This window comes from Microtus ochrogaster, chromosome 2 (genome assembly GCF_000317375.1).
Source record: "Microtus ochrogaster isolate Prairie Vole_2 chromosome 2, MicOch1.0, whole genome shotgun sequence".
NCBI classification, from domain to species: Eukaryota; Metazoa; Chordata; class Mammalia; order Rodentia; family Cricetidae; genus Microtus; species Microtus ochrogaster.
Window position 1 is genome coordinate 9,663,200 of NC_022010.1, and position 12,859 is coordinate 9,676,058.

The following is a 12,859-nucleotide window of genomic DNA, read 5'->3' on the forward strand; positions in this document are numbered from 1 at the left end:
GGGACTTGATCGGGGGAGGGGGAGGGAAATGGGAGGCGGTGGCAGTGAGGAGGCAGAAATCCTTAATTAAATAAATAAATTTTAAAAAAAGAAAAAAAACAGAAAAAAAAAGAAATTACTTCACATCCTGTAGTACAATCAGCCCTGAAGAAGATAGGGTCAAGAGCAAAATAAATGTATGCATGTATGCACACAGGGTTGATAGACTCCTTCTGTGATAAAAACAGAAAATGGGCTGGAGAGATGGTTCAGCGGTTAAGAGCACTGGCTACTCTTAGAGATCCAAGTTCAATTCCCAGCACCCACATGGTGGCTCACGACCATCTACAATGGGATCTAAGGCCCTCTTCCAGCAAACAGGTGTGCATGTAGAACACTCATATGTGAAATAAAGTTTACAAAATAAAAATAAATAAAAGAACAGAAAACAGATAAAACCCCTTTTTAGTTTTTTTATGTTTGTTTGTTTTGTTTTGTTTGTTTTGTTTTGAGAGATCTGTGAACCGAAGTTTGAAAGAGGAAGGGCTGTAATGTCACAAAATGAAAAAAACTGAATTGCTTGGGAGTATTTTAAGAGTAGCATTTTTTAATTTATTTACGCTGTGGTGTGTGTCTGTGTGTGTGTGTGTGTGTGTGTGTGTGTGTGTTCATATTTGTGGATGAGAGTGACGTGGTGCCCGTGTGCAAGTCAGAGGACATCTAGGACGTCTCGAAGGAGTTTGTCCTCTCCTCCCATGTGGTTCCAGTGACTGAACCCAAGCTGTCAGTCTTGGTGGCAAGCTCAATGAGCCATCTCCAGCCCATTGTTTCAAGAGTAGCATTTTTGCTTTTGTTGTTGTCTGTAAACTTTATTTAATGTGACATTATCCGTGTTCCCACCCATTACCTCTGTGTTGAGGGAGGGCTGCAGAAAGCCCTTCTGGCCATCCTCCTCCTTCCTCCATTTCTCCATCCATAAAATGGCATTAATGATAACCCCAAGAATAGCATCCACTAATGATCTGAGGACTCTAAGATGCTGTGAGCACTCTCTAAAAGGTGGGACGGGGCCATGACCTGAGATGCACTTTCTGCCTGTGAGATACTCATTTCCTTCATGCACGTGGAAGCCTAAGATGCATGAAAAGCCAGCCCAGCCTCTGGGAAGAAGCCACATAGGCATTGGAAGGGCACAGATCCCGGAGTGATGGGCCAAATGTCGAGAGGGGATGATGATGCATGTGCCTTTATGTCCGGGTCACTTGTTCCAGTGTAGCCTGGCAGCTCCCAACTGAAAGTTACTACCATCTGCTCCATGACCTCAATCCATGTGGTCCCATGAGAACTGCAACAGGCGGCCCCAGCGGGCAGGCTGGCACCAACCGAGGCTGGAAATGGGTCACCTCCGGGAGCCTCCAGTTTGATCTGAGCATTGCTGTGGGACAGGGTGTGAACGGGGAGGGGCCTAGACACCACCTATGAATAACTGTCAGAGCTGAAAGTGTTGCATTGGGATCAGGAAGGAAGCATCCAGATCATAAAAGCCACACTGCATGTGTCATGTGACACCTGCCCTTGCAGGAACAGGGTAACTTCAGCAGAGCATCATGGGTTAAATTTCACATGTGAATAACAGCTTCAAGGTGGGCAAGGTGTACCTCTCTGAATCTAGTACTTAGAAGGTTGAGGCAGGAGAACATGAGTTCAAAACAAACCTGGGCTACAAAGTGAAATCCTGTAGATAATAATAATAGTAGTCGTAGTCGTAAAATAACAATAACAGCTGCTTTGGGCAGAAGAGATGGCTCGGTCAGTGGGCAAGGTGCTTGCTGAACAAGTATAAGGACCCAAGTTCAATCCCCAAAGGAGCTAAAAACAGGAGAATCCTTGGGCACCTGCACACACATGAACATACTTGTGCACATATGCATGCAAACACTGCACATGCATACAAACACACTCAAATAAAATAAGAACATTGTGCTAAAGAGGTGGCTCAGTGATTACGAGCACTGACTGCTCTTCCAGAGGACCAGAGTTTAATTACCAGCATCCACGTGGCAGCTCATGGCTGTAACTACAGTTCCGGGAACCTAACTCCTCTTCTGGCCTCCACAGCCACCTGCATTCACACACACATACCCACCCAGGTACAAACACATACACACAATTTAATTGTTTAAATCTGCATAGGATAGTGGATAACTAGAACTAATAATGTGTATGCCCGTCCATTGGGGAACAGATAATTGGTGAGGTATATTCATTCAATGGAGTGCTATACAGCATAGAAAAAACATACTAATGAGAAAAATATTCTAGGAATATTGGTAACCACAATAAAATGAAATAAACAAAACATGTAGAATATCTGGTAGGAATCAGTCAATGCAAAAATACTAATATCAAAACTATACCATTTCGCCATCTGTTCCTCCCTCTGTGTGTGTGTGTGTGCTCGTGCATGTGTGTGTGAAAGGAAGAAAGAAAGAAAGAAAGAAAGAAAGAAAGAAAGAAAGAAAGAAAGAAAGAAAGATTTGTTCCAATTATTCCACCAATTAAGGACCCTCTTGAGCAAAATCAAGTGATGTGCTTATTTGCCTGAGTTGCCTGAGTTTGTGCCCAAGAAATGTGGGCTGATGCAGAGGGCTGTACCTCACAGGATGGGCCACAAAAGAGCAACTGCCTCCACAGTCAGTGTGCTACTTGATTTCCTGCACGCGCGCACACACACACACAAATGCACATGCACACATACCCACACATGTGCCAAATGCACAGGCACATGCACATGCACACAACACACAAATGCACAGGCACATGCACACATATACACATGTGTGCAAATGCACTGGTACACACATCACACATACACACACAAATGTACAGGCACATGCACACACACACACAAATGCACAGGCACACACACACAAATGCACAGGCACATGCACACATACATACATGCACGCAAATGCACAGGCACACACATCACACATACACACACAAATGTACAGGCACATGCACACATACACACATGCATGCAAATGCATGGTCACACACACATCACACATACACACAAATGTACAGGCATATGCACACATGCACACATGCATGCAAATGCACAGGCACACACACACACACATCTGCTTCCTGAAAACATGAACTCTGACATCCCCTAGACCTTTCAGAGCAAAGCACGTGTTCTACTAGTGCAATAAAATTACATTATCTTTCTTTAATCTGTGTATTTGGGGGTGCAATTATGTTATCTTTCTTTAATCTGTGTATGTGGGGGGGTGCATCTACTGAGATCAAAGAACAACTTCAAATGTCACTTCTCTCTATCTTGTTTTCAGACCAGGTCCTGTTGTCCTTGGTGCTTGATGCTGACACACCAGGTTCTGAGGATTGGTCCACTTCTGCTCCTTGTCCCACCAACCAGGCTCTCTGCGAGACTCTCTAAAGGAGAAGGAAGACAAGGAGAAGAGGAGAAGACATTTAACATTGCCATTACACTTAAAAGGTAGACCCTGCTGACCACGGTGGCTCATGCACCCTTAATCCCAGCACCAGGGAGGCAGAGGCAAGAGTATGTCTGTGAGTTTGAGGCCAGCCTGGCCTGCATTATGAGTTTCTGGCTAAAGAGGGCTCTATCAAAAGACCCTGTCTCCAAATATGGGGAGGGGAGTGGAAGACTAGACCCTAAGATAGCTCAATGAGTAAAGGTCCTTTCTGTCAAGTCTGATGACCTGTGTTCAATCCCTAGGACCTACATGGTAGAAGGAGAGAAACTACCCCACACATACAATAAATAAATAAAATTTAGATCGAAGTAAAAAGGAAAGAGAAAGGTAGGTGGTTACATAAAGCAATCCATTTTTGCAGTGTTTTGTTTTGTTTTGGGGGTGCTGGGAATTGAACCTAGGGCTTTGTGCCCGTTTGGGAAGTGCTTCTTCACTGAGCCGTATTCCCAGACCTATTTCTGCCATTTCTAGAACAGTGCTGGGGCCCTGCTGCAAGAGAACCAGATACCCTCTTCTGGAGTCGGCTGATTGATCGATGGATGAGTGCATGATGCCCCACCCAGAGGCCTAATAGCTGCGGGAGTCAGGAGGGCGCCATAAATAACACACTAACGAGGAGTGATGCTGAGGCCAGGAATGCCCCAGCGGCAGAGCTCTGAGCTCTGAATAGGCCATGAAACCGGATCCCGCCTGCCCTCTCTCCCAAGAAGGTGCCTGGAAAATCTACAGCCGGGCACACTGGCAGAAACATAGAGGTGAAGGGCCTTGGGTCAACCAGAACCCTCAGCCCACATCCCACCGGCCACCGCACATGCTTCCGGCTGCCCCTGCCAGCTGCTGCCAGAGAGACGTATCCCCCCTCCTGCCCCCCTGTGAAAGAACCGGGCTGCGTGCATGCTGCCTCGCGTGTTTTGGCAGGCCTGTGAGGAAAGATCGCAGAGCACCTGCTCCTGGGGTGTGTGCAATCTCCCCCTGCTTTCCCTGGGCCCTGAATGATCCTTGGACGTGCCCTGGGCCCTGGCCACCGTTTTTTGCAGTAATCAGAGCAACGAAGCCCATCTGCTGCTTGTGGGGGGTGGGGCCCCAGGCGAGTCTTGCCAAGCATGAGGCCTTCCAGAGGAAGAGGTGGCTCAACCAGCCCGACCCTGCCAAGAGAATCTGGGAAGTATAGGCCACCTCTTAAGACTCAACTAGAGTCCCTTTCTGCTCAGGGATCCTCGCCTGGCCTCAACCATCCCTCCTCTGCCTCCACCTCTGGAGGCTGATGGAAGCCGTTCTGTTTGTATCCTGCATGAACTGCTTTTGCCTGCTGAAGAAGCAGGGGGCCCTCGAGCCAGGAGAGATAGCTAGCCAGCCAACCCTTCTGCTAACAGGTTCTTCTTCTGGGACTGAGTCTCATGTAGCCCAGTAGCCCAGGCTGGCCTCAAACTCTCTATGTAGCTGAGAAAGAATTAAAGGCCTGATCCTCTGGCCTCCATCTCTTAAGTGCTGGGATTAGAGGCGCTGGAGATGGAGCCCAAGACCTCGTTCATGCCAGGCAGGAGCTCCAGCAACTGAGCCACAAACCCAGCCCTTTGATAATTTTCCTGGAATTCTGATTGAAAGCCTGGAATCATCTCCTTCTGTGAACACCTCTGCACTTGTGGGAGGACCTTGAGGGACAACCTCTGCTGACATAGAGTTACTACATGATCCATCGGTCCACAACAGGAGCCAGGTGTGGTAGTGCCAATCTGGGTTTCCATCAGTTGGGGATGTGAGAAAAAGAAACAAGAGTTCGAAGACGGGGGGGGGGGGGAGGCTGAGGAAGGGCCCAGTCCTGAGGACCTGAGTTCAAATCCCTGGGACTTAGGCCAAAAGTCAAGTGTGATGGTTATACCTGTAACCCAAGTAATGGGGGAGGCATGAGGAGATAGGGGGTTCCTGGGGCTCACTGGCCAACCAGTCCTGGTGTAGGAGGGTCTTCTTTCTATGGGTTGCTTTCATTGGTTGAATTAAGAAAAATTGCCTTTTGATAAGTCAAAACTTAGCTAGGCAGAGTAGACAGAACAGAATGCTAGGAGAAAGGAGGCAGAGAGAAGCCGCCATGGAGCCAGCCACCAGGTCAGACGTGCTGAATCTCCCTCGGTAAACCACAGTCAAGTGGCAATACAGATTAATAGAAATGGGTTAATCAAGATGTGAGAGTTAGCCAATAAGAGGTTAGAACTAATGGGACAGGCAATGTTTAAATGAATACAATTTCTGTGTGTTTATTTCAGGGGTTAACACAGCCCGCTGCACTCCTCACTACACAGCCCAGCTTAAATGGTGAGCTTCAGGTTCTATGAGAGACCCTGTCTCCAAAAGTGAAGTGGGACAACAGAGTCCACAACAGAAAACCACAACCAATCAAAATGCAGGGTTGTAGAGCCCGGTCCCTCCACGAAATAGCTGTGCATCTCAAGGAACATTGTAGAAGAAAAGATGGGGGTGGGGGGACAAAACGTAAGAACCAGAGGATCATGTCATTCGCTATTAGATCATGTCCCCAAGTAATAGCAGAAGCTACATGCATTAGTCTCACCAACTTGATGGTTTAAACATGAACTAAACAAGGAAGACTCCAATGGACATGCCAAGTGGACAGAGAGGATAGAACCCACAGCCTTACAAAGAACGAGAGGTAACTAAGGAATGCTGGGAGCAGATGAGGTAGGTGAGTTCCCAGGGTAAGAGCACACCGATTGGTTGCCCAAGGCCAAATGGTCATTCCTGAAAACATCCATACAAGAAACATTCTAAGTACTGAGTAGGTTATTTTTAGGAATATATATGTAGATACACACACACACACACACACACACACACACACACACACACACGAATGTAATAGCAATTAGTGAAAAAAAGAGACCACCAATTTGAAGGCGAGTAAGGAGGGGTCTATGAGAAGGATGGGAGGGAGGAAAGGCAAGGTTTTTCTGTATAGCTTTGGAGCCTGTCCTGGAACTAGCTCTTATAGACCAGGCTGGCCTCCAGCTCACAGAGATCTGCCTGTCTCTGCCTCCCAAATGCTGGGATTAAAGGCATGTGCCACTACTGCCCAGCTATTTTTTAAGTTAAAAAAAAAAGCAAGCCGGGAGGTGGTGGCACACACCTTTAATCCCAGCACTCGGGAGGCAGAAGCAGGCAGATCTCTGAGTTCGAAGCCAGCCTGGTCTACAGATCAAGTTCCAGGACGGGCTCCAAAGCTACAGAGAAACCCTGTCTCGAAAAACAAACAAACAAAAAGAGCAATTACAATTGAGGAAGACATCCCAATGTCAACCTCTGACCTCCACACGTGCTAAGTACAAGTACACACACACTTGTTTACACACACAATTCAACAACAGCCTGTGCTACAAGAGAGATCTTAGCAAAAAAGCAAAAAAAGAGGAGAAGAGCAGAGAGAGAGAGAAGGGGGAAGGAGAAGGGGGAGGCCAGAAAAGGGAGAAGGAAGAAAAGCAAGGGTCTGGAGGAGGAGGGGAGAAAAAGGAATGGAGCTGAATTTTTCCATGATTGTTCATAAGCACATTTGCTGACAACAGCCAAAAACTGGAAACAACAGACAAATGGATAAACAAAATGTATAGCAGCCACAGCACAGACTATGACTTGTCCATCAAAAAGCAAACAAACAAGTGTCAACAAAGAGAAAATTCAAAAAGGTTGTGCTAAATCAAAAATGCTGCGCACACAGTGGGACCACAATATATATAATCCTATTTACCTGAAATATCTAAAAAGGACAGATCGATATAAAAGCAGGCTGTGATTCCCAGGGGCTGGAGAGACGGAGGAGGGGGAAGATTTTGAGGAATGAGGTCTGTTGGAATTAGATGTGTGGCTACATTGTTCTGAGAATGTAGGAAGTGTCTCTGAAACATTTCCTCTAAGACGGGCACCTCTGGGTCAGGTTCTCGCCTCGATGAGAGAAGAAACTCTGAGACATGGACCCATGGCTCTATCCCTGGTCCTACCACTCCAGAATAAGGCTCCAGTGACCCTGGTGTTGTAGACCTGTTCTCCCAGTTCCTGGAGAGTCTGAGACAGAAGGATCACAAGTTCTAGCTCTGCCTGGGCTGTAGAGTGAGTTCAAGGTCAGGTTGGACACTGTCTCGAAATAAACAGTAAACAGAATGCTGCGGTTCTTTTTAGCTCTATGGCAGAGTGCTTGTCTGGCATATGGATCTGACTTGATTCCCTAATTGCCAACTGTGTGGGAACCTCAAGACTTAGAACAACACTATGCTCTTCTTTTATGGGTGAGGAAATGAAGACTACCCCAGGAGAATAAGAAGTGGCCTCTAGTTCCAGCTCTGGAAGCCATGCCAGTGTCTGCAGATCCCTTCTCCTGTATCGATAGTTGGAGGTACATTCTCGCTATGCAGCCCAGGTTAACTTTGAACTTAATCCTCCTGTCTCAGCCTCCAAAGTTCTGAGACTACAGGCATGTACCCCCAAATGCAAGCATGACATTTTTTAAAAAGAAAGCAGTTACCCACATACCACTGAGTCTACTGTTGAAAGCTTGGCAGGGTAGTTGCATGTGTTTCCGGAGCATCTTCAGGTCAAACAGCTATGAGAATAAAACATAGTGCTCTCCGGGACTTCAACTCTCAGCATCACATCTCACACAGACTCTAAAGTGACATAAGAAAAAGGACAGAAGGAGGGCGCTTGTGCAGGAGACTCACCTGGTTGGGAGAAAGATGAGAAGCAACACGGGGCAAAGACATGTCAAGATATATTCATATAAGGCTGTGTGGGGCAAGGAATAGTGGCGCACACCTTTAATCCCAGCACTCAGGAGGCAGAGGCAGGTGGATCTCTGAGTTCAAGGATAACCTTGTCTACATAGTAAATTCCAGGATACCAGGGGCTATGTAGAGAGACCCTGTCTCGTGTGTGTGTGTGTGTGTGTGTGTGTGTGTGTGTGTGTGTGTTGCAGGTAAATGGTTCAGCAGGTAAAGCCACTTGCTACCAAGCCTGAGTCTCACTCCAGACAAATACAGTGGAAGGGGACAACTGACTCCAACCGGTTCCTCTGACATTCACGTGGGCACCGTGACGCACACACACCATAAACAAATGCATTAATTAAAAAGTTAAAGTAGTCGTAAAAAATATAAAACTTGTCACAACCGTTTGGGGCTTTTTTTTTTCTAAGAAAAAGGAAACACACACACAGACAAACACGCACACCAAGAATGGATTTTATTACCCCATCTTGGTGAAGAAAATGTAAGCTGGACAGCCTTAAAATAGATGTTTGTTTTCCTCTGAAGTGAGCGGGTCACGGGAAAGATGTTAAGGGAATAATCCCACAGGTGGGGCAATTACGGATAAGGCAGCTCAGAAGAAACGTGACTACGTGAGGTTCTTGGCGGATGGCAGCTGGGACATTCAACAGTCTTGTGACAAGCAGGCGGCTCCCCCTCTCCTATCAAGGCTATTTAGGGGTCTAGCCTAAAACACACCAGACGCGACTGGCAGAGGGACAGGGGGGCCTTCTGAGGCCGGGTCTCTGGGGAACACGGAGGTTGCCGTGTCCAACACAACTGTGGATCCAAAGCTTTGTCTCAGGACTGCTGATTTCCCAGCATCCTCCGCGGTCTACACAGAGTCCAACCCCCCAAAGCTCGGAGCCTGACTGCGAAGGACTCTGAAGAAGGGTGTAGCTGTGACCTCATACTGTCCACATTTAAACCATGTCCCCAAAACACTCCGTAATGGAAGCGCGGTGGCGTACTCTTATGTTGGTGGAATTTGAGGCCGTGTGACAGGTGTCCGGGGAGAGACATTTCTGGGAGCCAAGGACCTGGCACCATCTTCCAAGCACACCCCTGAGGCAGCTGCCCAGGCCCTCATTTGGACAAGCATGCAGTTTTTATCTGAGTAAATAAATTTGGGGGCAGACAAGTTCAGCCCGACAGAGCTCGTTAAGAGCCCCCAAGATCTCCAAAAGTCCTACTGCCAGGCACTCTCCCCCCAAGTTCAAACGCCCACTGCATCAGCCAGAGGACTGACTGAATCTGGAACCAGACAGCCGACGCTGGGTCGGGTCTTCTTCCCAGCTGTGTTGCTGAGGGCATGCCTCGGAATCTTTCTGGGTTTCCCTCAAGGTCCTGATCCTCAGTAAGTGAATAACTCCACCCTGACAGGTTTCTCTTTGACGCACAGTAGGTGATGCTTAACAGGCAGGAGAAGAAACTATTTTTTCAACTATGTAGGGCTTTTTTAAGGATTATATATTCTTTTTTTTGTTTGTTTGTTTTTTGTTTTTTGGTTTTTCGAGACAGGGTTTCTCTGTGGCTTTGGAGCCTGTCCTGGAACTAGCTCTTGTAGACCAGGCTGGTCTCGAACTCACAGAGATCCGCCTGCCTCTGCCTCCCGAGTGCTGGGATTAAAGGCGTGCGCCACCACCGCCCGGCGGATTATATATTCTTAGTTTATGTGTATGAGTGTTTTGCCTACATATACATCTGTGCTCCAGTTGAGTACAGTGTCCAAGGAGGCCAAAGGAGGGTATCAGATTCCCTGGAACTGGGGTCAGAGATGGCTGTGAGCCACCATGGTGGGGGGAGGTGCTGGGATTCGAATCCAGGTCCCCTGGAAGAAGAAGCAGTTTGCACTGTTCGGAGCTGAGCCATCTCTCCAGTCCCCTTTTCAGAGAAAGGGTCTCACATATCGAGGCTGGACAGGAACATGCTGTGTCCTGGCTCTGTGAGTCTCTTGCCACCACGTTCCATGTGCCGAGAAGACAGGCGTGAGGCTCCGCGCTCACTTTGATACAGTGCTGGGAACTGAATCCAGGCTTCAGACGTATGAGACGGGCACTCTAACATACAAACCCTCTCTCCAGATGTTTGTCTGCTGTTTCTGGTGCTGGGGAATAAACCCTGGAGCTGGTACATGCTGAGCCCCATCTCCAGCCGTAAGTCTTCTGAAATAGAATCTGGGTATGTAGGCAAAGTTGGGGTCAGACTCACAATCCTCCTGAGAACAGGGATTTCAGGCAAGCATGAAACCTCCACAAGTAATGTTTTAACGCAGTGTGCTGTCTTCTATACACAGGCAACACAATCTATGTGCATGGATGGGAAGGAGAAAACGGCATCTATCCAAATGCAGCTTTCTCCAAGGTTTCCTTTTTATTATTTTTAATGTGTTTATGGAGCATTATGTTTATATGAGTGTAGGGGCCCAGGGAGGCCATTAGAGGGCTCGGATCATCTACAGTACAGATAACTACAGTACAGAGTTGGGAGCAACCTATGTGGACGCTGGGAACTGAACTTGAGTCCCTGTTCTGAACCGCGAGGCCCCTCTCCTGCCTCTCGAAACACACTTTCATCATATTGTTGGATTAGCATTGGTATTAGTCATGTTGAAAATTGTTTCTCCTATCCCACAAGCACCCCATATGAATATAAAAACAAAGATATGTGCTTAACCTCTCTGTTGTTTCAATTGCATGTTGTTACTCATGTATCTTTCAAATTCCTGCTTGCTAACTACATATTTCTTTGACTTCATGTAAAACTAATAACTTTGTCCATGATGTTAATAAAATTATGATCATGAAAACCGACAAAAAAAATTGTTTGTTTGCTTTTTGTTAGTGTCTCATGTGGCCCACAGCTGGTCTTGAGCTCACTTAAAGAGACCAAGGAACAGGAATCATGAATTCAAGGCCAGGAGAGGCTACATTTTGGGATTCTGCCTTAAAACTTCAGAGTAATCAGGCTGGAGAGATGACTCAGTGGGCAAAGGCACCTGCCATCAAACAACCTAGGTTGGGTTCCCAGGACCCTCATCATAGGAAGAAAGAATGAACCCCTACAGTTGTATTGTGACCGCCACATGTACGCCATAGTGCATGTGTGTGTGCGCGCACACACACAAATACATCACATAGGAGAATTAGCTCCATGCCCTGGTCATTTCTTCCCCACGTGTGTCCCCATTCTGTCGCCACACAGAATGCAAATGAAACATGTCTTCACGCCTCCTCTAAAGGCAGTTTATAAAGAGCCCGAGCAAGAAGAGAGGAGGAGGAAGACGAGGAGGAAGACAAGGAGGACTTGGCAGTTGGCTGTCACACAGCATGCCACCGATTAATCTGGTGGGTTTGTGTCCTCTTTGCTGGTCTCATTTCCTCTTTGGGACTCAACAGGAACATCGGGAGAATCTCAGAGTACCTGCCAAGCAAGCCTCTTCAGCTGACAAAACACATTAACACCAGGGAGCAGGGGAACCCCCCACACACACACATCACCTCCACCCCTACACACACACACACACACACACACACACACACACACACACACACGTAATCAAAGCTCTATTTTATTTGCAGCTGACCCTCCAGGGCCAGTGGCTCTGCCCCCCTCCCTCTTCTCGGTCTCTTATCCCCCCCAGGGTTGGGTTGGGTTTGACATGTCATAACATCATGTCTGTTTATCTGAAATATTTCCACTCGCAACGCTTGTTTGTTCAAGCGACTGACATGTTGACATAGGACCTGACAGCTGAGTGAACTCCAACTGAAATAAAACACAAAGTAAACACATTTGCATAGAGTTTATACACAGCCTGCGTCTGCAGGAGAGGAGGAAATCCGTGGATTGGAATCGGGTGCTTAGTTCCCATCGCCCCCCACCACCAGGGTCCCTCCTGAATGTTTAGTATTTTATTTTGCCGAGCTCTCCACTCCTGGAATGCCTCGGGAGTCAAAGGATTGGCTCCTCTATGGGCTGCTAGCAACTGTTATCTACTTTCTGCTGCTTCTTCAACTGGAACCACTTCACAGTCTGAGGAACCTTTAAGGACATCTGTGAGAACTTGAAACTCTAAAACATTTTTTTAAAAAGAAAAAACCTGGCTGTGTAGCAGTGTTGCAATGTACACTGACGATCTCGGTGCCGGGGAGGCAGAGAGAGCAGGATCTCGGGTTTGAGTCCTGACTGAGCTACATAGCAAGACTTAATCGCAAAGCACACAGAAAGGACCCGTGTGTTCTGTGACCACCAAAGAAAAGGAAGAAGCTGGATTGAAATTAAGCTCTCTGGTTTCAGGCTACTCCCGCTTGGCTGGTGTTCTTTATCACAGTTTTGATAGTTCTGATTGCTTTTGTTGGTCCTGATTCTAAGACAGTGTGTCCCCAGGAATGCAGCACCAAACCTGGCAAGAAAACACTTGGAACGCCGGAGATGGGTTACCTCACCCCAAGTTCTCGGTTCTTCTCTGCCCTGAGGAATGCCTCTCATCCATCTCCATCTGCCCTCCCTCCCTCCTTTCCTTCCTTCTCTCCCTCCCTCCCTCCCTCC